Raw genomic sequence first — 26106 nt, forward strand, 5'->3', positions numbered from 1 at the left:
ACAATGTTGACTGGAACGCGATATTTGAAATTTGAGAGGTAACAGGGGTAAAACGAAGGGAGCGAAAGGTTATTTAAAATTTTTAGAGAAACCAGATTGTAGTTATAACATTTGATAGACGTAGTTATGAAAGGAGTGAGACAGTGTTTTAGCCTGTTTCTGACGTCATTCAGTTTGTGACTTGAGTAAGCAGTAATGGAAATCAAGGGAAATTTTGCAAAGGGTATTAAAGCTCAGGAAGAAATAATGCAACTACGAGGTTTGCCGATGACACTGTAATTCTGTCAGAAACAGCAATGGAGTTAGTAGTGTCTTGGAAAGAGCTGAAGAGGTGAAAAATAGTAAAATAAGGGTGAGGGAACGTAGTTGAATTAAATCAGTTGGCGGCGATACAATTAAACTGGGACATTAGGTATTAGAAACAGTATATCAGCTTTGCTGTTTGGGCTACAAAATAAAGGGTTATGTACGAAGTAGAGAGGATATAAAATGCAGAATGGTAATATAAGAAAAGCATTTCTGAAAAAGAGAAATTTGTTAGCATAAAATACAATTTTAAATGTTAAGAAATCTTTTTGAAAGTATTTGTTTGTTGTGGATTCTTGCACGGAAGTGAAACGTTGTCGATAGCGGTTCAGACAATGTGGTGCTATAGAAGAATGCTGAAGGTTATATGAGTGGATCAAATGACTAATCAGGAGGTACTGAATGGAATTCGAGAACAAAGAAATTTATGCTGCATGTTCATAAAAAGAAGGATCAGTTGATAGTACACACTAATCAGTTTAGTAATGGAGTCGTAAAAATTGTAGAGGGACAGCAAGGGATAAATACAGCAGCCAGGTTCAAACTAACGTAGGGTACAGTACTTATTCGAACATGAAGAGGCTTGCGCAGGTTATGCTACTGAGGAGAGCTGCATAAAACAAGTCCGCAGAAATAAGAGCCCAACAACAACAGACACAATCGTGGATAACGCTGTTAATCTATATCGGTTTCGGTCAAGCACTGACCATCTTCTGATATCATAACTTAATGACCATATGGCGAACATTGCGCCTATGATTTGCGTTATCACTTGTCATATTATGACAACGTATGTTGTGAAAATTGTTCACCATACGCTGCCTGACTTATACAGGATGGTCCATTGATCGTGACCGGGCCAAATATCTCACGAAATAAGCATCAAACGAAAAAACTACATAGAACGAAACTCGTCTAGCTTGAAGGGGGAAACCAGATGGCGCTATGGTTGGCTTGCTAGATGGCGCTGCCATAGGTCAAACGGATATAAACATCGTTTTTTTAAAATAGGAACTCCTTTTTTTATTACATATTCGTGTAGTACGTAAAGAAATATGAATGTTTTAGTTGGACCACTTTTTTCGCTTTGTGACAGATGGCGCTGTAATAGTTACAAACGTATAAGTACGTGGTATCACGTAACATTCCGCCAGTGAGGACGTTATTTGCTTCGTGATACATTACCCGTGTTAAAATGGACCGTTTACAAACTGCCAAAAGGTCGATATCGTGTTGATGTATGGCTGTTGTGATCAAAATGCCCGACGGGCGTGTTCTATGTATGCTGCTCGTTATCCTGGACGACATCATCCAAGTGTCGGGACTGTTCGCGGATAGTTACGTTATTTAAGGAAACAGGAACTGTTCAGCCACATGTCAAACATCAACCACGACCTGCAACAAATGATGATGCCCAAGTACGTGTTTCAGCTGCTGTCGCGGCTAATCCGCACATCAGTAGCAGAAAAATTTTGCGAGAATCGGGAATCTCAAAAACGTCGGTGTTGAGAATGCTACATCAACATGAATTGCACCCGTACCATATTTATATGCACCAGGAATTGTATGGCGACGACTTTGAACGTCGTGTACAGTTCTGCCACTGGGCACAAGAGAAATTACGGGACGATGACAGATTTTTTGCACGCGTTCTATTTAGCGACTAAGCGTCATTCACCAACAGCGGTAACGTAAACCAGCATAATACGCACTACTGGGCAACGGAAAATCCACTATGGCTGCAACAAGTGGAACATCAGCAACCTTGGCGGGTTAATGTAGGGTGCGGCATTATGGAAGGAAGGATAATTCGCCCCCATTTTATCGATGGCAATCTAAATGGTGCACTGTATGCTGATTTCCTAAGTCATGTTCTACCGATGTTACTACAAGATGTTTCACTGCATGACAAAATGGAGATGTACTTCCAACATGATGGATGTCCGGCACATAGCTCGCGTGCGCTTGAAGCGGTATTGAATAGCATATTTCATGACACGTTCACCGGATCTGACGTCACCGGATTACTTTCAGCGGGGGAAAGTTGAAGGATATGTGCTATCGCGATCCACCGACAACGCCTGACAACATGCGTCAGCGCATTGTCAATGAATGTGCGAACACTACGGAAGACGAACTACTCGCTGTTGAGAGGAATGTCGTTACACGTATTTGCAAATGCATTGAGTTTGACGGACATCATTTTGAGCATTTATTGCATTAATGTGGTATTTACAGGTAATCACGCTGTAACATCATGCTTTCTCGGAAATGATAAGTTCACAAAGGTACTTGTATCACACTGGAACAACCGAAATAAAATGTTCGAACGTACCTACGTTCTGTATTTTAATTTAAAAAACCTACCTGTTACCAACTGTTTGTCTAAAATTGTGAGCCATATGTTTGTGACTATTACAGCGCTATCTATCACAAAGCGAAAAAAGTGGTCCAACTAAAACATTCATATTTCTTTACGTACTACACGAATATGTAATAAAAAATGGGGTTCCTATTTTTAAAAAACGCAGTTGATATCCGTTTGACCTATGGCAGCGCCATCTAGCGGGCCTACCATAGCGCCATGTGGTTTCCCCCTTCAAGCTAGACAAGTTTAGTTTATTGTAGTTTTTTCGTTTGACGCTTATTTCGTGAGATATTTGGCCCGGTCACGATCAATGGACCACCCTGTATAATTTCTGGAGATGGCCAACGTATGCTCGATGCCGGTCTAGATTAAAAACATTTTCTGTGCTTACGTCCAAAAAAGTCCAACAAAGTGTAATATTTCCAGTTGTCCAGGCGTTTTGAACTGATTTTTCTACACGCTATTTTACTTCATTTCATATTGCGACTTTGAGATATAAATATTTTAGTCTCTGGCGAAAATTCATCTTTCGTGGATCAGGTATTGGAATTACGCTGGCTAACAGTCTCATTCAAACTGGCAGCCAGCAGCCAGCAGCTTCCTGAGACCACAATATTCAAGTACCACTGCTTCTTCGTAAGGTCCGCTGCCAGCCGACCGACAGCGAGTTAATACTGCACGGCTGAAATGGTGCCACGAAACCAGATTACCAGAAATGTCTAAGAAATCGTTTGGAAATTTCACCTACGTATTACTGCCAACTTACGTGAACGTCGTGTACCGTGATGCGATGAGCAAAAGTGAAGAAGTTGATGGGTAAGAGGGCCTTCCAGTAGGACCAAGAGAAAGTGGTCACGTCCAAAGAAACAGTGACTTGACAATATTAACACAGACATGGAGATCGTAAATGCTACTCGCCGAGACATCTTCAACTGGAGAAAGCTGAGAACAGCACGCCAACAAGCATTCTTCGCGCTGACGTGGAACTAACGCGAGGCACGTAGAAGAAGGCAGGGGAAAGAGGGGCAGTTGACAAAGTTAATCGTTAACCAGTTTTAACTAATTCAGTTTTTGAGATAGTTGTGTTTTCTTTGCGCATATTAACAGAATCACCTTTTATTCCATTCTACCTAGTTACCGGCCGTGGTGGCCGAGCGGTTCTAGGCGCTACAGTCTGGAACCGCGCGACCGCTACGGTCGCAGGTTCGAATCCTGCCTCGGGCATGGATGTGTGTGATGTCCTTAAGTTGTTAGTTAGGTTTAAGTAGTTCTACGTTCTAGGGGACTGATGACCTTAAAAGTTAAGCCCCATAGTGCTTAGAGCCATTTGAACCATTTTCTACCTAGTTTCATACACTATTACTTTACTGTAATCACAGTATTTGGCCAATCTTACAAATCCTAATACAAACGTCTCATGCTGCTCCAGTAAGGGGCAAGATAACTTAGACCACGAGACAAGATGACAGAACCGATAAATTTTAATATACGACTTTCTTTAAAAAATAAAAGACAGTACATTAATTAATGAAACACTGCTAAATAGTCCATATTGAATAGTTCATAATTGACTAAGGAGTTGAAAATTATTAAATCTCAAGTACAATGTATTTCATTATCAAAAATAACACACATATTACTTCTTTCAAAGTCTGAGCAGTCCTTGTGCTACCGCCGGCCGGAGTGGCCGAGCGGTTCTAGGCGCTAGTCTGGAACCGCGTGACCGCTACTGTCGCAGATTCGAATCCTGCCTCGGGCATGAATGTGTGTGATGTCCTTAGATTACTTAGGTTTAAGTAGTTCTAAGTTCTAGGGGACTGATGACCTCAGCAGTTAAGTCACACAGTGCTCAGAGCTCGTAATGCTATGTGGCCAGAATATGAGCTCAAAGTCGGGGGTCAGTTATAGTGAAATGGATATGCAACTCTGGCATTCTACACTCCTCCCTGTTTTCCACCTTCTTTTCCGTGACTACGTCTAACACGTTCATGCTGATGTGTCAATTAACTGATATCGTCTTCTGGCTCTGGCCCTCTCCCCAGTGTTCATTCCTTCTAGTGCTCTCTTTATTACGCAGTTTTTCTTATACAGCGTCCTAATCAGTTTATTTACCTCCTATTAACTTTTGCAGTATTTCTCTATTGTCGTTCACCCTTTGTAACAAAACCTCATTCCTTACTTTATGTGTCTATTTCACAACGTTACTACTTCTGCATCTCCACATCTCAAAAGCCGCCAAGCATTTCTCCTCTCTCGGGTGTAGCATCCATGTCTTTGCACCACACAGGCAACTCACTACACAAAACATTCCACTAATCGTTTTCGTAATCATTATATAATGGACCACAGAAAATATCCCACGTTCTGTAAAACATTTCTTTTACTAAATCTATCCTTGCTTTTATTTCTTAATTACATGACAAGTCAGTGTTCTCTCGCTATAACGTTACTTGTCTTTTCATTTTGGCTTTGTAATACCATGTCATCATGTGTATCATATTATTGGGCCCAATACTGTACCAGTGAATTTCCCGATAATGTTAGCCATAGGGAAAAACTTCTCTTTGCTGACGACAGTATTACAGTCAGAACAAAAGAACTGCTTGCAGAGAATGCAGATGAAAATCTCAAGGGCGTTTACAATTAGTTAATGTGCAATAATGCGACACAGAAAATAAAGCAAGTAAATACCATGAATTTCAGTTTTAAGAGTGAAAAAGACACTGTTAAATTAAATAATTTATACCGCTATAGACAGCGTAATGATCACAAAATTTCTAGTAATGGATACTGATTCTCAGTGTAGTGGTTGAACCTGATGCTGGGTTGTCGTGATCTTTTCTTGAATTTAGATATTGTAATATGTGGTTCTCTTGGGTTGTGGCGTCATCGTATGTACAGATCTCGACGTAAATCGTACATACTGTTGCCGGAGAGTGCTAGCTCTTATTTTGTTGTATTTTAATAAAACGGCTACGAAGCTTCGATTCCGTTATTATACTCTGGTCATTTATAAGCAAACAGATTAAGAGCCAACACCTCGCTTCAAGAAGACACAACTCATTGAAATTTAATCTAAGCCGTTTATAGTCCCTGCGTGCGACTTGAGTGAACCGTTTATTACACCGGCAACAGAACGGGCTGCGTTATTGATTCTGATGTTTAATAATAGGTTCGTAAATTTTATAGTCTCTGCAGTTTTTGTTCTTTAGATAGACCAATAAATATTCATTAGTAAGTTATCCAAATGTTCCAGCTAGCTCGATTCTGTTAACTTTTACAAATATCCACACTAAAATGCAGTTAATTTCACCTTTTACTTTTCACTTGGTAATTCCATTTAACGTCAAATACCACAAAACTTCAGTTCCATTCAATATAGAACATATCTTCCTTTCTCTTTAAATAAATTCAAGTCTCTTGAACTGTATCTTTGGATGATGAAAATTACGACGACTTGGCGCAGGTAATACTTTTGTAAAATGATCAGTACACTTTTTAAAATAACTTGGTATATTTTCAGTACTACACACAACACACAATATTGGCAATCGAAACAACAATAATAACAGCAATCACAGAATAGTGATGAGCTAACGATGATGGTTACGTGCATATACAGGCAAAAGCAAACTACGTTTGTTACAGCTTTGTTCTCTTATAGCTCTATGTTCTTAGTCATTTTACTTTCTTTTACTTAAAATTTATACATGAATATTGCAAATAATGCTAATTTAAATATTATTACGAAAGAAATAACTACTAAAGTATTTCTCTAGGACTGACACGCTGACAGAAATACGAGAGTGGTTACATGGTGTAAACACACAGACACACTTGAAAACACAAGATCATTAACATGGTATCCCCTTAGTCCTGTCATCAGCGTATAATAGCCAGTGTCTTTTAGCGACATATTATCCATACATATACTCTGTTCATAGCCAAGGAATTCTTTTACTGGAAGAAATTCGTAAAATATAAGAATTCTCGAAGTACAGAAAAAGGGCTATGAGAATAATAACCAGAAATAGTAATCGAGCTCATTGTAAAAATCTGTTCAAAACATTTGTGATTTTAAGTACATCAAGTAAGTATATTTACTAGTCAGTTTTTTACATTAAAAGTAACATTAATAATTACTACACCAACGACTCTGTTCATGTCCCCAGAACAAGATCTAGATTAACCAAGAAAGAATAAACAAAACTGAAAACATTATTTCCTACCAAAGACTAAAACTGTTAAATAACTTGCCCAACTTCTTGAAAGAGATTACCAAAATCAAATTCTTTAAGAGATGAAAAATATCTGCTAAGCACCATATTCCATACAGTGATACTTAGTTTAACGAAGAGTAGGGATTTTTGAAAAAGTGTAACACGAGTGTTTTTTTTTGGAGTGGTGTACACCCAACAACACTGTGAGCACTAATGCCTTATCCTCTTTCTGAATCAACATCACACATGTAGTGGGGTATTGGGCGTGGGCGAGTGTTTCTCTGGTGGGTTTTGCACAGAAGATGTAGGCAGGTAGTGGTGACAAACAATTTATTGACAGGCGAAGACACAGTGTCCACAGGAGGTCAGTGGTGGAGGTCAGCGACCCGGGCTGAAAGGACGGGCGAGGAGACGCCGGTGTCAGCCCCTTCATCTATGGGGCACGGTGGTGACCTTGATAGCTGTGCCCTTACTGTACCAGGAAACACGCTTCTGCTCTCGGAACTGCAGATGAAATGGGCTGATGTGCAGCCCCAGCGATGGACGGCGGTGGCCCACGGTCGCACTTTGGACTGGTAACTTGGAGGTGATGACAGAAGCTGACAGATGCTGATGGCCGTAGTTGAGAGGACATAAGCTCGATCTGCGGCCCATCTAGTCCGCTGCTGGACTCCAGCAGGAGGTCCCAAGGAAATGGCAGATAGACTTTGGTGACCTTACGGGTGAAGCCAGGCTGCAGCGGACGCCAATTCAGAGCCCGACCGCGACAACTTCCACAGCTTGGCTGGACGGCTAGCTATTAATTCAGGGCAAGGCAGGTATTGTTGTGGTTGAAGTCACATATGCAGTCTGCCAAACTTCATCGGAATGGCTCTAAACACCGGTTTTTGCCGTGGTGCCCAGGTCGCAGTGGTAGAGCCCCTGATATGGTTTAAGTGCTGGGCTTGCGGATGTCAGAATGTGCCCGCGTTTCGACATAAGGCCTTGGCTTGTGTCCGCGCCGCTACACACTAATTATAAAGGGATGCTGACAAAATTTAGTTTGCAGACAAGCAAGGGGAAGGTTACGGATTGTACATAGGAAACAAAGTCGTTGCTGTGGTCCTCACGTCAGCTGATAGTGTGTGTGATTTTAAAGTGTGAAATAAGTTGCGTAGTTTGTGTAGCGACCTGTAGCGAGGAACGAACGAACAGTGTAGTGCTAGACTTCTACTTTATTTAATAACTTCTTTCCAGAACAGTTGTGTACAGTACGGATGAACTGGATCACGTAGCGCTACTTTAAACAGAGATTGGATTCGGAAGCATTGACGCTCCAGATTTCATCCAGCCACCCTGATTTAAGTTTGTCGTGGTGTCCCTAAATTATTCCAGGCAAATGCTGAGATGGTTTCTACTGGAAGGCCACGGCCGACTATCTGTCCTATTCTCATCAAACTAGACCTGTAAGCTTGTAAATGTCTGTATAAATGGATTATGTTACTTTTGTTGTTCTTAAGTTGTAATACGATTAAATGTGCCCTTGGCCTCGTAATAGTGATCCACGAACGAGTAGAAATACTATTAGTACTAGTCACACATTACTTCATTCACTTCATTAGGCTTTGCACGCCTCTGCAAACTTGACGTTTCAGCTGCTGCACTGTTACATTTCTGGACAGCTTATTTATTTATTTACCTTAGGGCTTTTCGACACAACGCAAAAATACGTAGAATGAAGACCATAATACATACATTTCGAACTTTTACAATAAAACGCCTATGACATATACGTAATCTATCGATTTTGGAGTCGCGAGCAGAAAGTCCCTTGGTTTACCTTCACGTGATCTCGTGTGTCATTCTCACGTGATATGCCTGGTCGTCTGTGGTTACTCGCAGTCACAAAGACGGAATGGTTGCTTACCTACTGGCCGGAGTGGCCGAGCGGTTAAAGGCGCTACAGTCTGGAACCGCACAACCGCTACGGTCGCAGGTTCGAATCCTGCCTCGGGCATGGATGTGTGTGATGTCCTTAGGTTAGTTAGGTTTAAGTAGTTCATAAGTTCTAGGGGACTTATGACCACAGCAGTTGAGTCCCATAGTGCTCAGAGCCATTTGAACATTTTACTGTGTGTAAGATAAATATGCTGATCTCCCATGTTTGGTTGTAATTCTATTTATCAGTAACAATGTTTTACACGGCCAATTATTTTTGGATGGTAGAGGCGGCGACATTATTTTGTTGACCAATCAATTCTTGAGTGCATGCATTAATAAGCCTGAACTGATGTTCCACAGCGACCTTCCCTGTTATTGTTGGTCGTCGTCCAGAACGGAATAGGTTATGGTTTGCATCATCGACATCTTGACGGACTGGTTGAGTTTTTAGTATCCATGATCTTATGAACACATTCTTAAGAGCATTTATATTTCGTAGATGTGGGTATGGAATGTGGTTTAGCACTGATAGCATTCCGTAGGGGTTGATTTGATACCAGCAACCATCATCCTCATGGTGTTATTTACTTGAACGTCTAATTTTTGTAAATGTGAGCCGTTTAGCCAGAGTGGGGAGACAAGGACACTGACGAGACTAGACTCGGAGCAGAAGAACGTAGTATAGATGGTAATGCCTCCAAAGTTCTACCGCATAGGTTTTGGATGATGTTTCTTATCTTCAGTTTTTCGTATGCTTTTATTGGATGCTTTCTGAAATACAGAGTACTATCGAGGGGTACCCCAGGTTCTTCGATACTTCACTGCAAGTGTAATGTTTTCAGCTGTACGAATATGTAGAATTTTCTTCCGACGAGTTTACTATTTAGGGGGAATGGGAAAACCTCTGCTTTGGTTGGTTGGTTGTAGTCTCCATTTCGAAAGTACTTTCCCACTACATCTAACCCGTCCGTTGCGATTTTTTGTGATCTTTCAATTGAGCTACACTTTGTCGCAAGCACCCGGTCATCAGCGTAGCCAAACTTACTTGATTTTGTTTTCGGTATGTCCGCAGTATACAGCGTCAAGAGAAGTGGAACAGGGACTGATTCTTGTGGCAGACCGTTCTTTAACTTTCTTGGGGAGCTGACATGACTGCTTGGTACACTCGATCGTTTAGCACACTATTGGCGAGCGGTTGGTTTGGATAGCTGAAATCATGAGAAAGTTTCGCTATTTATTTTAAATGATTTTTAATGCTCTGACTAGTGACAGAATCACCAACGCCTGCCAAAGAATCGACTTTCCCCTAATGTAGCGCAGCGGAAGAGCACCGTGTGGGCGGATGGTTGGTCGGTCGTGACGCAGGCGGCAGATCCGGGAAGCAGGCAGGCCGGAACTGAAGCACCCTCAGGCCGCCCTCGGCCCCTGACAATGCTCGTTTTGTGGGCCTCAAGAGCGTGGCCAAAAAGGCACTGCTTCAAGTCTCAAGTCGCGCGCCTTCGTCTATTCATACAGGCTGAAAGGGCATCCCATCACAAAATTTTCAAAATTTGTAGCGTTGTGTTTTTCCTCTCGTTGTTGGTGAATGATCGCGAAGCTGGTGACAGTTAGCGAATACTTTTTTTCTTTCTCTTGGGAAGGGAAGAAGTGTAACGCCCCTCTTTCCAGCCGCCAGCGACAGGTATGACAAAGGAGTTGTTATTCGATCCGGATTTTGCTTGTTTTAACTACATTAAAGAATGCAGATGGCGTTATACCTTTTTCCTTTGTGCAGTCACGCTGAAATACTAGTCAATTGCATAATCAAGCAAGTAGTACACTGCATGCCAATGTGACATTTGTTGCGTGCCTTCTTCAAGGTGGTGTAATCTTAATGACCATTCTGGTATTTCAGTAATATCTAACTACAAAGTGTTGATCTGGGTTTACTAAGAACCTTCTCCGACTGAGGTGCGAGTACCTAATGCATGGACGTTGAACCGCGGTATCAACATGCTTTCACGAAAAGAGCTCTGCCGCCAACTTACCATCAGTGGAAGGTTATTGTTATAATGTCACTTTTAATAATAAAATAGTGTCACTGAGAAATCAAACATTCTGGACTGGATACAGATATAGCGCCAAGAGAGACAGAAAACCGAATGAAGGTGTTGAAAATACTGTAGGGGACGGTGAGTACATCATTAACACAGGGACCATAATCATGCGGTCCTACAGGAAATTAGTGACACACCAGAAGTGCTGGAATACCGTTAGAAGATAAGACCGCTTAACACACGATTCCAAGAGATGAAAAGGAAGTCCTTGGATACAACACATTAGCAAGGTAGTGTGAAGGTGTTCACCAAACTGGAAGGGCAGCTAGAGGCTGTAGTTTGCGGAATTCTCATAATAGTCACTTTTATGATTTGGACGCACAAGGAGAACAATTTCTATTGTTCATTATTCCAATCCCAGTCACGGGTTTGCTTCAACAGTAATATTCTTTACTATCTAACTTCCTTCTGTATTTCCCATTTAAACCGTATATTTTATGACAGTTCTATAAATAATTTTTATGGTCAAACTTGTGAGTAGACAAACGCGGCCTGCCACGACTTCTTAGCTTCTGCCTAATTCTCCATCTCAAAGAAGCACCTTTTTCTCTCTCTCTGTCAGAGAACGGTATGACTTGGCAGAAGAATGGCTTTCTCTGTCTCTCCTTTCTTTCCAGGACCTCTTATCTTACTGGATTGATAATTTCTCCTTAACCAAATGTCTTAATGCCTAGCAATTTTTATCTTACAAAGCAAACATTGCTATTGAGGCTTTTATCTCTCGCTCTGTGAAATGCGCTGAGATTGATTACTGTATTTTCCATGGGATTGTGGTGGCGACATAGTTTCGATTTTCAAGTTATTTTGAGCTGAATTTCTTTCTGTGTGTCTGATTATCACTATAACATGAAGAAAAACATTGGCCCGTGGGGGGATCGAACCCACGACCTTCGCGTTATTAGCACGACGCTCTAACCAACTGAGCTAACGGGCCACACGACAGCAGTGAATGAATTTAAGCAAAATAGCGTAGTTAAGTTTTAGAATGCTTTGTGCTCCAAGACAAAAATAACAGTTGATGGTAACCAGAATGAGGCTATGTACGCAAGACTAGTGAAAGTCTGTCGTTGGCGTCCACAGGTTCGTTTGTGAAAGTTAGCTAAAGACGATAGGCGTGGGCGCACGTATTCTTCGATCCCTGAGTTGTAGGCAACCCGCTGTTGAATTTGAATTATTTGCCTATAGACAAATGTTGTGTTGTATAAGGCATTGTCAATTGTTATATAATTATGCAGTTGGTTATAGAAATTATACGAAAGGCAGATACATAATTCTAAATAAATGGTTATACAAATGATAATACAAAAAAATTAATATATATATTGTACTCATCCATAATTAGTTTTGTTACACCAGTTGCACAGACAAATTTTGCTGTAGGTCATAAGTTACAATTTTGTTATTTCACAAACACGTTTATAATAAAAGAGCAACATTTTTCGTTATATAAAAGAGTATAATATTTTTTCATTATGTATTAATTCACTTGTATTATAGAATGCTTTCTCTTTCAACCATGTTCTTACCACCATTTTAAATTTGTTTTCATGCAATTCCCTTGTGCCATGTGATATAGTGGTAAAATGTTTTTCCAGCACGTACAAAATTATTTTCGATTTTACTAAAACGAGTCCAAGGAATGTTCCATTAAGTTTCGGGTGTGCAGCCGCACACACGAAACTTAATGGAACAGTCTTTGCGCCGCCAAAACCTGAAGAGTCCAAGGAATATCTACTAGGTTCCTGCTTCTGGTTTCATATGAGCGCACATCTGACCTGCTTCCATACATACGGGCATTTCGTTTGGCTTGCATAAGTGCTTTGAGTGTGTGTAGACTGGGGACTAAGTATTTTGTGCTCAATAAAGTAATGTCTGCCAGAAGCTAATTTGCTGAAACCAAAAATGCATCTGCCAGAGAAAGACATCTTTTGCCCCGGCAAAGTTTCCCCAAAGAAGCATTCCACAATGCAAATGTGTATCGAAAAAGGCATAGTATGCAATAAGCATGCACTCCTTAGTGACACAATCCTCATGTTTCCGAAGGAGATATAAAATTCTTGCCAACTTACTGCACAGTAGTTCTGTGTGGGTATTCCAGCATAATTTAGTATCTAGATATATGTCTGACAATTTTACTGAATGTCTGAGTTCATTTGGTCCATTATTAATATCTCTAAGTGAAAAGAGGACGTGTTCAGTTTTGTTTTTATTTAATGACAGGTTATTTTCATGGAACCACTGAGCCGCCTTTTCCATCATTGAGTTGTTCATTTGTTTGACAACATTCACTTTACTATGTGCCCTTATAAAAAGTTGTGTCGTTGGCATACGCTGCAGATTTATATGGTAATAAGTTGGGCAGGCCCTTCACATACACATTAAATAAGTAAGGTCCCAGTACAGATCTTTGTAGGACTCCATATTTCACCTTGAGAAGGTCAGATTTGTTATTTGGATTTAAAACTAACATTTGGTTTCTGTTTGTCAAATATGTTTTCAGCAATAACAGTTCTACATCAGTTAGCCCATTTTTTCAAGTTTTTAAATTAAAATGCTCTATGGGACAGTGCCAAATGCCTTGGTTAAATCTACTAAGTTGCATAGTTGTGTTCCCTATTTTCAAAACCATGTAATACTGATAATACAACCTCCTGAACTGCTTTATTATTGACAGTCCACTTCGGAATCCATATTGGGCCCTATCTAGGAGCTTGTAAGACTCAAAAAAATCATTTAATTGGTCTTTCATTAATGTTTCAATAATTTTGGATACTATAGGTACTATTGCAATGGGTCTGTAATTTTGTGGTGAATTTCTGTCTCCTTTTTTTGAATATGAGAATTCGTCGTCTCCCACAATCAACAAAAATTCTTGCAAAAAAAAAAAAAAATGGCTCTGAGCACTACGGGACTTAACATCTGAGGTCATCAGTCCTCTAGAACTTAGAACTACTTAAACTTAACTAACCTAAGGACATCACACACATCCATGCCCAAGGCAGGATTCGAACCTGCGACTGTAGCGGTCGCGGCGTTCCAGACTGAAGCGCCTAGAACCGCTCGGCCACACCGAAAAATTCTTGCAATTCAGTGGAGATTCCTGTCATTGAAATCAGGAGATAATAATTTTGTTTCTTCCAGATGATTCCAGAATGTTCAGGTGCAATGATAGGGATCAGTGCCAAAGAGATTGGGAATGCAGGTGGAACGAGTTTTGTATACCATATCACTTACAGAAAATAGAAACTATTACGAAACGTAAGCAATTTGGTAATTCATCTAATTCTCCTAGTTCACTGGATTTATACATTAGTAAGAGGAAAAGATCGATTTCTGTCTTATGCTGATTGTAAAGTTTCCGTCTCATGCACGTGACAATCTCTGTTCTGACTACTATATTTAGTTTACATGTCCTGCTGCCGGCCGCGGTGGTCTCGCGGTTCTAGGCGCGCAGTCCGGAACCGTGCGACTGCTACGGTCGCAGGTTCGAATCCTGCCTCGGGCATGGATGTGTGTGATGTCCTTAGGTTAGTTAGGTTTAAGTAGTTCTAAGTTCTAGGGGACTGATAACCACAGCAGTTGAGTCCCATAGTGCTCAGAGCCATTTGAACCATTTGAGCCATGTCCTGCCCACACAATATTCGTCTTCAGTTACCACAAATACAAAAAACCCCTCAACAAGTATTATGATTGTCTTTTTAAACTTGATAGTTTTATTTTCCACTATTATACATATTATTTTGCTCTTGTTACAATTGAATTTTTAGTTTACTTCAAGAATTGCTTTGTAAAGTACTTCCATTTTCCGTTGGAGTATATTTTTTCAAGAGGGGTTGTTGTACACAAACGATGGTGATTAAGTATATGCTATTACAAAAGTTGTACTTGACGCTCAAGACAAGGGTGAGCTTGTCAAAGGCATCTCCTTAGTTCGTTCTAAGGCTTTCGATGTAGTTGATAGTAGGGTTCTACCAAATAAGATGGAATCATTAGGAACAAGAGTCGTAGCTAATGAATGCTTCCAATCATACTTAACAGGTAAAGTACAAATAACAGCATAACACAAATGTAAAATAAGGCTCATCTTTCAGTGATACACTTACCGGAACCAAAATACATTAATACAAGATTTCCTTAGAGCAGCATATTAGGACCGATATTATTCCTGACATACATCAGTGTCTCTGCCGACAGTTTTAGGCACACATTCTCTTTGCTGGGAGCAAGAACACTGTAGTCACTGAAACAACAAGGGAACGCCTTGAAAGAGAAGCAAATGAAATTTTCATCGAAGTTAGCATCCAATAAAGTTACTTTTTAACATAAAGAAAACAATACCGTGATTTCAGTTTGAAGGGGAAAATGCTTTAAATGTAGATGGTACCTCTACAGACTGCGTAATAAACACAAAAATTTTAGGTATGAATGAATATTGATTGCCAGCTGAAGTGGTGTGAAAACACAGAGATATTTGCACACAGAGTGTTATCAGCATGTGAGAGCTAGTATTTTATTTAGATATGAGTCATACATATACTCAATTCTTAGCTATGGAGTTATTTCTAATGCAAACACAATTTTCAAACTACCGATAAGGCCCACAAAATAAGAAACAAAAATAGTCCTCCAGCTCATTGTAAAGGTTTGTTCAAAAACATTGGGAATTTTAACGACAGCATGAAAGTACATTTGTCAAATGGTTATGCCAGTCAAAAGAGAAACTTTGATAATAAATGCGAAAATTTCTCCCTTCAAGACCATGAAACAATGTATTGAGTGAGAGAATGACTTTTTTTTGTGAAAAACCATCGATTGCAGTTGATAATATTAACATCTAATACTCTTTCTGAGTTCAACATCTCAAAATTATGGAGAGATGGCGACTCAGTTTTACAGCAAGCAAATGAGAAGTTGCAAAATTCAATAGAGAAACCCAACATCTTTGTCATGGCCCTGATGTCAGTTGACAGTATGTGTGCTGCGTGCAGTGAGTGGTGTTGAAAAATTAAGGAACATTGTAGCATTAGCTTTTTATCTTAGGGAATAATACATGTGCAGTATGTGCGGTGATCGGTGTTGAGAAATGAATGAAACGTGTAGCCACTTGCTTCTTACATCAAGAAAATAACATATTTGTAAGAAAGTTTTCTATACTGGGGATAAACCGAACTACGTCGTTCCGTTTTTAATTGACTAGTCTTGTATTCGGGAGGATGGAAGCTCTAATCACTATTTGGCCACCCTGTTTGCCATGCTTGTCCTAATTTACTTCAAGCAGATGCTGGGATGGTTCCCACTAGAAGGCTAAAGCCGACTAGCCCGTCATAGCGTTGTGAAACTAGACTGTACGTATGTGAATATCTGTATGTAAGAATTTTGTTTTTGTTCTTAAGCTATAATATGACTTGTCAAATATCTTCGCCAAGCGTCCCTACACAGCTTGCAGTTAATGGTGTCGTCGATAATCTGTTTTATTTCTTCGCTTCTGTAACTGATTGTCGTTTCGAGAAAAAGTACTGTCGCTGGCAATTGTCTGAAATTGTCTGATTCTCCACTATATTACGCCACACGACTCCAGAGAGGACGTTAAAACCATCTTTGGTATTTAGCCGTGTGGCATGATCTCTGAGCTAGAAGTACGTTGGCCAAATTATCAGCTTGTTGTAGGGCTCATTCTCCCCGACCTGGTTGACGCTTTGAGCAACACAAACATGAGTCAGATTGGACTTTATACTCCAAGGCGACTAAATAGAAATAAATGCCAACAGGTCGTTTTTGAACATTTTGTACGTTACTCTACCCACTCTCTGCCCTAAGGATAGGAAAGATGTCTTACTTCGACAGTATTTTTATAATGAGCTGTGTATATAGCAGATTTGGTTGATAGTGCTTCAGATGTTCCTAAGCCATGCTTTTATGTCACCCCTTTCCATCCCTGTCCTCTGCCATAGGGGTGCGAAAGATGTATTACTGTCACAGAATTTTTTTTCCAGATAGAAAGTGATGTGTGTGCCAAGTTTGATAGAAACTACTTCACATGTTACAGAGATATGCCGACGTCGTTGTCTTTGAAGCTTTTCCCGCTTCCTCCTTTTACCCCCCCCCCCCCCCCCCCAAACCCCCATGGTTGAAACGTCATCTTTTTTGACGCCAGTGAGCCAATGGACCACAAAAACTATTAATTCAGAACTGATATCGGTCATTATCGAATATTTTTACATGTCACGGATTCTCACCCTACCCCCACTTCCAGGATGGTGGTATAATATTACCCCCACAGTATTTTCGTGCAGATAATTCCACAAATGATGCAAGTAATGAAATGTGTATATAAAAATTTGGCTGAAATTGCTTCAGACGTCCCTGAGTATGATTCTATGTCACGAACTTTTCACGCCCATCTCCGTCCCTTAGGAGTCAGGTGGTCCTTACGCCCACAGTACTGCTTTTGAAGTAGTAAGTAATATGTGTGCCAAGTTTGGTTGAAATAAATCGGTTGGTTTAGGAGGAGATGTGGAACATAGGGACATATACTTTTATAAACACTGCTGATGATAAAAGAAGATCCAGAAGTGGATGAGGAAATGAAATGAATTTCACTGGCAGATAAGGTACGTGCTGTTACTTGGGTAATTATGGTACGGAGTGTCCGCCGCCGGTAGCTGAGTGGTCAGCGCGACGGAATATCAATCCTAAGGGCCCGGGTTCGATTCCAGGCTGGGTCGGAGATTTTCTCCGCTCAGGGACTGGGCATTGTGTTGTCCTAATTATCATCATTTCATCTCCATCGACACGCAAGTCACCGAAGTGGCGTCAAATCGAAAGACCTGCACCAGGCGAACAGTCTACTTGACGGGAGGCCCTAGTCACACGACATTTACATTTATTTTTAGTATGGAGTCAAATTTACGAGGGACTTCATAGTATCAGCTCACTTAACAGTACGACGTTGACACCCCCTGTATCTCCTCCTTTCTGGCCGTTTGCAAGTACTTATTCGTTTGGGAAGGGTTTCGTAAAGCCAAAAGCCATTGTATCGTCTCCTGTTGCAAGCTAGTACGCAACTGATGTAAGTCGTCCTTGGTATGCTGTGTACTGACACTGAGAACTAATGTCCGAGCTGGTTCCGCACATGTTCTATGGGGGACACAATTGGGGATGTTGCTGGCCACAGGATGACCTCAAAATTACACAGACAGATCATCGAGGTATGTGCCATGTGTGGGCAAACAGAGTTCTGTTGAAAAATGGCACCAAGATACTGTCGCTTTGTAGTTCACAGGCTGTCTGAGGAGTACCATAAGAGTGTCCTTAATCACTACCAGCCATGATTTGAAGTCATACTCAATGGCTCCCCACACGATGACCCTAGACGTATCATTGTCGCCACAACAAACGCCGACAGTGGTTATCTGGAGTAATGTGGGAACCACGATTCATCACTGAATACATTTTGACTCCATTCATCAGCAGTCCATGCTTCCCGGACACGGCACCAGTCGAAAGACAGCTGTTTGCATTATGGTGTTAACTCTCCGGATCGTACGGTAATTCACTAGTACAACTGTTGTTAGTCTCCGACCAATGGTGCGCGATGACACGGAATATTGCATGGAATCCATTAATTGCCCAACAGTGTCAGGTGCAGACGTGAAGAGGTGGTGCACAATATGGCGATCAACCCTCGTGATAGCCTTTTTTTTCTTCTTGTTGATCCCGGCTTCTTGAGATATCTTGTGAAGAGACACGATACAACAAGATTCAAAGTGGTAAGGAAAATCAATGAAGTTACACAACAGTTAATAATTTAACTTTTGAAACTGCCGGTTTATTGGTATTTAGGGAAAGAAAAACACTCTCATACTCTATGCGGTCAGCAAACTTCCTGTAACAAAAAAATGGTTCAAATGGCTCTGAGCACTATGGGACTTAACATCTGAGGTCATCAGTCCCCTAGAACTTAGAACTACTTAAACCTAACTAACCTAAGGACATCACACACATCCATTCCCGAGGCAGGATTCGAACCTGCGACCGTAGCAGTCGCGCGGTTCCGGACTGAGCGCCTAGAACCGCACGGCCACCGCGGCCGGCTTCCTGTAACATTTTGTGTGTGTAATAGGCCTTACTACGTCGCAAGTTCTAATGAATTAATTAAGCTGCTTTACAGTGCTGCTAGGCAACGTAATCAACAGGGTGATACGTGTCTCAATTAAAACTGGGCCTCGATATTTTGAATAAATTTTCGGTTCATTTTTTTGTAAAGATCAGCACTTGTCTCAAAATTGACTTCCAACTTCGTGTGTTAAGTCCAAACGCATTTGGAACTATTGTACGCGATTTACTGGACAGCCCGATCATGCACTGGCGTGTAACGTATTTCGAGTGCGCAGGTTTCAGTTTTCCCTAAACGACTCTTTTGTAATCACGTGATGTGTGTATCTCACGTAAAGTTTAAATGAAACTGGATTTACTCTCCATTCGGGTCAAGATCACAAAACAAAATTCACCTCATAGGTCAGCGAACAGTACACGCGCACTTTTAGCACTCCAAGTGATAACTCGTCTCAGAGTAAAAGCCGCAAATAAATTCACACTTTTTTATGCACGCAAAATTCAAAGCACCTTTATGTTAAACAAATAAATTATGGCATGTAATTACTAACTAAACATTTCCGATTCTGAATAAACTTCAAGAACTTGTATTTAATAATCAATAAAATTTTATCGCCTGGGAGAAATTATTGGTTTGCTAAAACGGATTCAGATTACAGTCAACTCGTGTCTGGACGATGACGTCACGAATCGACGCTTGCTTGGAATAAACGAAATACCTGTACCGAAAAATGCTGTCCGTTGAGTAATTTACTGACTTTTATAACAAATTTGGTGCCCATTGCATCGCTACAATAGTCAGATGTGGTCGAATATTAACTATGAGTACGATAGCCCTCCCATTTCGATTCAGTCCAACATCGGGCCACTGTCACATCCGAATGCCCCACAAATCTGAATACTGCACGATTTGACCAGCCAGCCAAACGGAGTCGTACAATGAGATATCTTTGAAACTCTGTCAGGTGCCGATAAGACATACGAGTAAAAAGCATCTGCCTGTCTTTCAGAGTGATCACTCAACATCTGACGCTTTCACGCCTTCGTATACCTTAATAGGGCTGGTAACAACACAAAACACGAACAACAGTACTGCACTCTGGTGGCGGTTCCACCTATCAGACAGAATTGCAGCTTAAATAACTGCCGATGGTGCGTATGTGTGTCCGAAGTTATTCTGGCATCCAACTAAGTCTATTGGGTGACTGACTTTTCTGTCAGGTCGTGCATATTGACCGAAAGATTACCATCTATTCGTCCTTGTTTGTCTTTTCGGGCTGTTGAGAATGTGCTTGCAAGGTTCCCTACATAAACGTACGAAAGTTTACCTCTAAAGACGGAAATAGATAACAGAAATAATCATTTGCGGCAAGATTAGAAAATACAGTGTGGCGGGATGAGAGAAATGATACTGCGTAACAGCGGCTACACAGGAACACCGTGGGAGCTGCAACCTGGGGGTCGTTTGAATGACGGCGTGCATACGGAAGCTTCCCACGGTAACAGGTGCCTCCCCTACCTGTTACGTAAATCCACGTAACTGCCTGGCAACAGGCCAGCGCAACAGCTGTAGCCGCTGCCAGGAGGGATTCCGGAGGAGGCGGGGCGCTTTGGAGCCGGATTGAGCATTCACGGCACCACGCAGGCATCTGCACGTACACACACCGCTCTGCACGCCGCCGCAAGGTGCCTTGCACCACTGTTACACTGCTGGAAATTAGCATAAAGGCACGTATTTATTTGTGGGAAAATTTGTGTACGTATTCGATACTGCACGCATTTCTGCTGTACAGTTTATAACAAAGCAAAACAAAACATATTCACATTTTGCCATTAAGCGTTGCATAGTGTATCTGATCAGCTACAGACTTCATTTCTTCCTACACTGAGCAACATTTTGTAACAAATTAGTTATGTAGTTACACCGTGGTCTAGGAACAGTCTGCTTTCGGCTGCGGTGGGGCGAGGACATCCGCTGCGCCCCGCCGTGCGCGACCGTGAGCGCTTGCTTGTGTTTACCTTCTCGCGGCGCGAGTTATATTTGTTCCAAGTTCAGTGCGACTATGGCACACACATGGCGCCACGATACGATCAAAATTACTTTCCAACCAGATCACACGCGCCCTCGAGCCTATGAAATAGAACAGTTCATACGCGATGATCTACGTTTAGATCCGGCGACTGTCATCGGAATACATTTTTCTATAACGGCGAGCGTGGTTTATGTTAAAATGACCAGTGCAGAGGTCTGCGCGACTGTGGTGTCTAACTACTCGAACTCACTCAGATTCAAACAATCTGACGGGCATATCGGTGCAGTGACGGTGGATCATGCAGGCATGGGCCTAAGGACTGTAAGGGTTTTTGAGCTCCCCTTCGAGGTCCCAGAAGAAGTTGTCAAGGACGCCTTCCGACCATATGGCAATGTCATCAGTCACGTTGCAGAAAAATTGCAAACTTTCTCGACGAATAAGGTCTACAATGGTGTGCGCCAAATTAAAATTGAGCTCAAGAAACATGTGCCGTCCTATTTGAACATCGGTGGCTGTCGTGCAATCATAATGTACGACGGTCAACCGCGTACCTGTTCCGGATGTTGGCAGGAAGGCCATGTTCGATCGAGCTGCTTACAACGTAGAATTACGCAGACACCAGAGGGAGACTCCGTTTCTCCGACGGCGACGACAATCCTGCCCCTCACGTACGCTCAGACGACGATGCGCACCATAGTTGAGGACGACACGGGAGATCGGGCACATCCATCGACGTCAGGAGAACCAACGGAGGAAGTGGAAGGACCCCAGATGCCAACCCATATGTCGCCTCCTCCGCAGCAACAACAGCAGCAACAGTCCCACGGAATCCAGGCGCAACATAACAATCATAACGAGATGGATGTGGACGCGAACGTTGTCCCGACCGCGGCTTTCCTAGCGGAAGGTGATACGACGCTGGATTGCCTCCCACATTCGGATACGGATGTCCACGTTCGAAAGCAACGTTCGCCTCGACGACGCAAGCGCCGTCGGCGGACCCCTTCTGACGATTGCCTCCTACACACGGCCGGTCAAGAAGGTGACATCTCGTCAGACGGCATGGATGCTGCGCTTGCTGAGGATCTAAGTTGTGTAGACGGTTCACTTGCCCATACTACGAGTGCCCAGTCACTTCTTGCACCACAGATGCAGCAGGTCGTGTCGATGGATGGCGCTCCGTCTACCTCTAGCAAAGACGACGTGCGTGAGAGAGATTTAGGTGCCGATCAGCTACACAGCATCGTGTTGCACCCACTGTGGTCGGACGATGTTGAGGAACTTCCTGGAGAGGGCACGGGTGACAGGGGAGGGGGTGGCATTGGGGATGCCACTCCTAGCGTGAAAGACTCATAATTTGTAACGGGTTCGGTGGGTCCGGCATCTCTTGCGGTTATCTTCGATTGCCATGGCGTCTACCCTAGGAGAAGACGCTAGGCACCACACTTTCGCCTTGCCACAATAAATATCAACGCGATAAGGGTACCACACAAACTGACAATGCTACAACGCATGCTAGATGCGGCGGACATCGACGTGGCCCTCTTGCAGGAAGTATGTGTTGCTAGATTCCCTGACTTCTACGGATATACCGCCCACATCTCCCACGCCTCTTCTACCGATTGTGGTGTGGCTGTCCTGCTACGGGACGGCTTGGCGGCTACAGACGTACTGTACTTACCAAGTGCAAGAGCCATGGCAATAACTGTCAATGGTGTACGACTCATCAATGTATATGCCCCTTCAGGGTCAGGGAGACGGAGAGATCGGGCCCGCTTTTTTTCGGAAGATATTACGCCTCTATTTATGGGCCGCATAGACGATATGGTGATCGGAGGAGATTTTAACTGCACATTATCTCCGTCTGATCAGCAGCCACATCACGTCCCGTGTGCGGCATTGGAAATGCTAGTGCGTGATCTGCACCTGATCGACACGTGGCGCCACATCCACGGCCCAGCTCCTGGTTACACCCATTATACAAGTCATTCATCAAGTCGGTTAGACAGGATTTATGTCACAAGCACCCTTTCGACGGCGACGAGAGGAGCAGAGCTCTGGCCCACTGCATTCACCGACCACACAGCCTATATTTGCACCATTGCCCTCCAACATGCACGTGTGTGGCGCAGTAGGCCCCTCTGGAAACTGAACGTCGCCCATCTGGACGAGCCGGCATGTAAAGGTGCTATCGAAGAGTCGTGGAACGCGTCCTTACAGCGTCGTGGTCGTTACCGATCGACCCTCACTTGGTGGATTGAATGTGCGAAGCCTGCTCTTAGGCACACCTTCATTGCTTACGGCCGGGAAGCAGCGGCATGGAAGAGGAGCACGGAAAACTTTTATTACACCGTCCTACGGGAATGTCTTGCTATGGAGCCCTCACCAGACAGGCAGATCATAGTCAATCGCGAGAAAGCGCAGCTCGTCTCCTTAGCACGCCGTCATTTACAAGGCGCTGTTATACGGTTGCGTGCTCCAGACGTGATACAATCAGAAAGGCCATCTATGCACCACGTGCTCCTAGAACGCAGGAGGCGCCGTAGGGCACTGGTAACCGACATGATAACGGACGACGATCGACACGTGGTAGAACAAGCAGATATAGCAGAAGCCTTCTATGGGCATTACACTCAACTTTATTCAGCAGTGCTCCCTGATATGGCGACGGTAGACACCGTTTCAGCACATGTCCACGGTACAGTTCCACCAGACATGGTACCGACTTTACTGGGAGAAGTGACAGAAGAGGAAGTGCTCGATGCCATTGGTAAAGGTGCTCCCCTTAAATCACCAGGTATCGATGGATTACCATTAGAGTTCTATCGAGCCTTTAAGCAACTGTTGGTACGGTGTTTGATTGAAATTTGTCAGGAATTGATGTCCCCGGGTATAACATTGCCTGCACCGTTCTTGGAAGGTCTGATTGTCCCCATCCATAAGCCGAAGGGACGGAATCATGTCCGCGATTATCGCCCCTTAACGTTATTGAACAGCGACTTCAAGATCTTTTCGAGGCTGCTATCAGAACTTATTCGCGGCACACTATTGCACGTCCTGTCCAGCGATCAGACGTCCTTGGGGGACCCAACAACATCAGAACTGCGTTATGTCGTTACAGACATCTCGTCTCCCTTGTACGGTTGAGACGTTTGCCGGCAGCCCTGGCGTCTATCGACTTTATCCAGGCTTTTGACCGTGTGGGCCACACTTTCCTCACGGCCGTTCTACGGCGCATGGAATACCCCGACCCCTTTATCACAGTGTTGACACGCCTTCTACATGGGGCTACTTCTCCAGTTCTTGTTAATGGAAGACTGACGGCACCCATGCCGATCCGCCGATCAGTACGACAGGGATGTCCATTATCAACATTGTTATTTGCATTGGCCTTAGAACGTTTGTTGTGTGGTCTCCGAGACAGGCTCACTGGGACACAGTTCGGCGGCTCCATCTGTCGTTGCACCGCATATGCGGATGATTTGATGATCGTCATTCGTGGAGCTGACGACATGGCCGCGGCTTTGGACTGGATTGCAACCTACGGTACAGCTTCTGGTAGCCAAATCAACGTTGACAAGTCCGTCGCCTTGAGCATCGGGATTGGGCTACCGCAAGAACACATTGCCCCCTGACGCTTCAGTGATACTGTACGCTGCTTGGGCTTAGATTTCATGAACGACATGCGACGCGCGACGACGCTCAATTATCGACGCCTTCTTAACCAAATTAGGGCTGGAATTGCAAATCAGCGCTTGCGATCCCTCAACATCGTACAGCGGGCGTATTATGCCAACGTATACCTTGCGTCCCGCATACCGCATGTCGCCCAAACGCTACCCATTCCGAAACCCTTGGCTCGTAGCATTATGGCAGCGCTGGGACACTTCGTCACCGCTGGTATGTTACTGAAGATCAGATACGCAGCTCTTACCCTCCCCAAGGAAAAAGGTGGTCTCGGCCTAGATAACGTCCATGATAGGGCCATTGCCCTCTATGTTAGCTCACATTTATGTCTGCTGCGCCGTTGTCCTACGAGCCTCACGAGTCTGCTTCTGACGGCGCTACGACCTGCTTCACTAAGAGCGCCCTTGCCATTACAGGACATTCCAGCGCCCCTCTTTTATATAGGACGTTTCTATTTAAAACAAAGCTATTGCAGTGTGCAGTGTAGCGCTTACGACACCGCGAATGGCCATAACTCGACGCCTATATCACGACATGCTGCAACGCGGCCCCCAAAATGTGGTCGAACTAAAATATCCTGACGTACGGTGGCACGTGGTGTGGAAGACTGTACACGATGCCATGCTTGATTCCGATGTTGTTTCCCAATGGTACGTAGTCGTTAATGGGAAGCTGGTGACGCAAGAACGTCTCTCCAATATCCACATGGCAGAATCTCCCAATTGTGTGGGTTGCAATACAGTAGATTCTGACGAGCACCGCCTCAGCTGTGGAGAGGCGGAACCGGTTTGGCACCTTGTGCGGCAGATGCTGGCTTATCTCTTGCGAGTTAGGCCGGAGCATATATCTGCACGCACGTTATTGTTTCCGGATGAGACATTTTACCCTACGGCTCGAACCAACTCTGTCACCTGGATACGTGGACATGCTGTCCATTACCTCTGTCGTGACGGACACAAGAACTTACTTGACTTCTGGCTCTATTTGCAAGAAAGACGTCATGCTATTTCCGGGCATACCAGATATCGACAGTGCTTCGCAAACTACCTCTGGAGTGCCATTCACAGCCCGCCGTGTAGCTGGAATGTTCCAGGCAGTGGTAGATGAGGTCCGAACGAACTGCAAACGATCATATATTGAACAATCCTTATCAGTGGACGCAGTCTCTGGGAAGCCTAACTACGAAGTGGTGGCTTTATTTTCATGTTATTTATGTTTACTATCTTCGATGGTGTCTTCATTCTGTTTTAGTTTTCCAGGCTTGATTAACTATGGCTGTTCGCACATTGATATCTATATAAATAAATAAATAAATAAAAGGGTAGCGTCTTTGATTCATAATCAAAACGTCTTCGGTCCCG

General features: G+C 43.1%; 1 non-coding gene across 1 annotated transcript; it reads right to left on the bottom strand.

The window, feature by feature from the left end:
* Window positions 1-11770: 11770 nt before the first annotated feature.
* Window positions 11771-11844, bottom strand: Trnai-aau (transfer RNA isoleucine (anticodon AAU)). Its single transcript has one exon. It is a non-coding gene; the product is annotated as a tRNA-Ile (tRNA).
* Between the last annotated feature and the right edge of the window lie 14262 nt (window positions 11845-26106).

The sequence above is a fragment of the Schistocerca nitens genome, chromosome 8, assembly GCF_023898315.1.
Source record: "Schistocerca nitens isolate TAMUIC-IGC-003100 chromosome 8, iqSchNite1.1, whole genome shotgun sequence".
NCBI classification, from domain to species: domain Eukaryota; kingdom Metazoa; phylum Arthropoda; class Insecta; order Orthoptera; family Acrididae; genus Schistocerca; species Schistocerca nitens.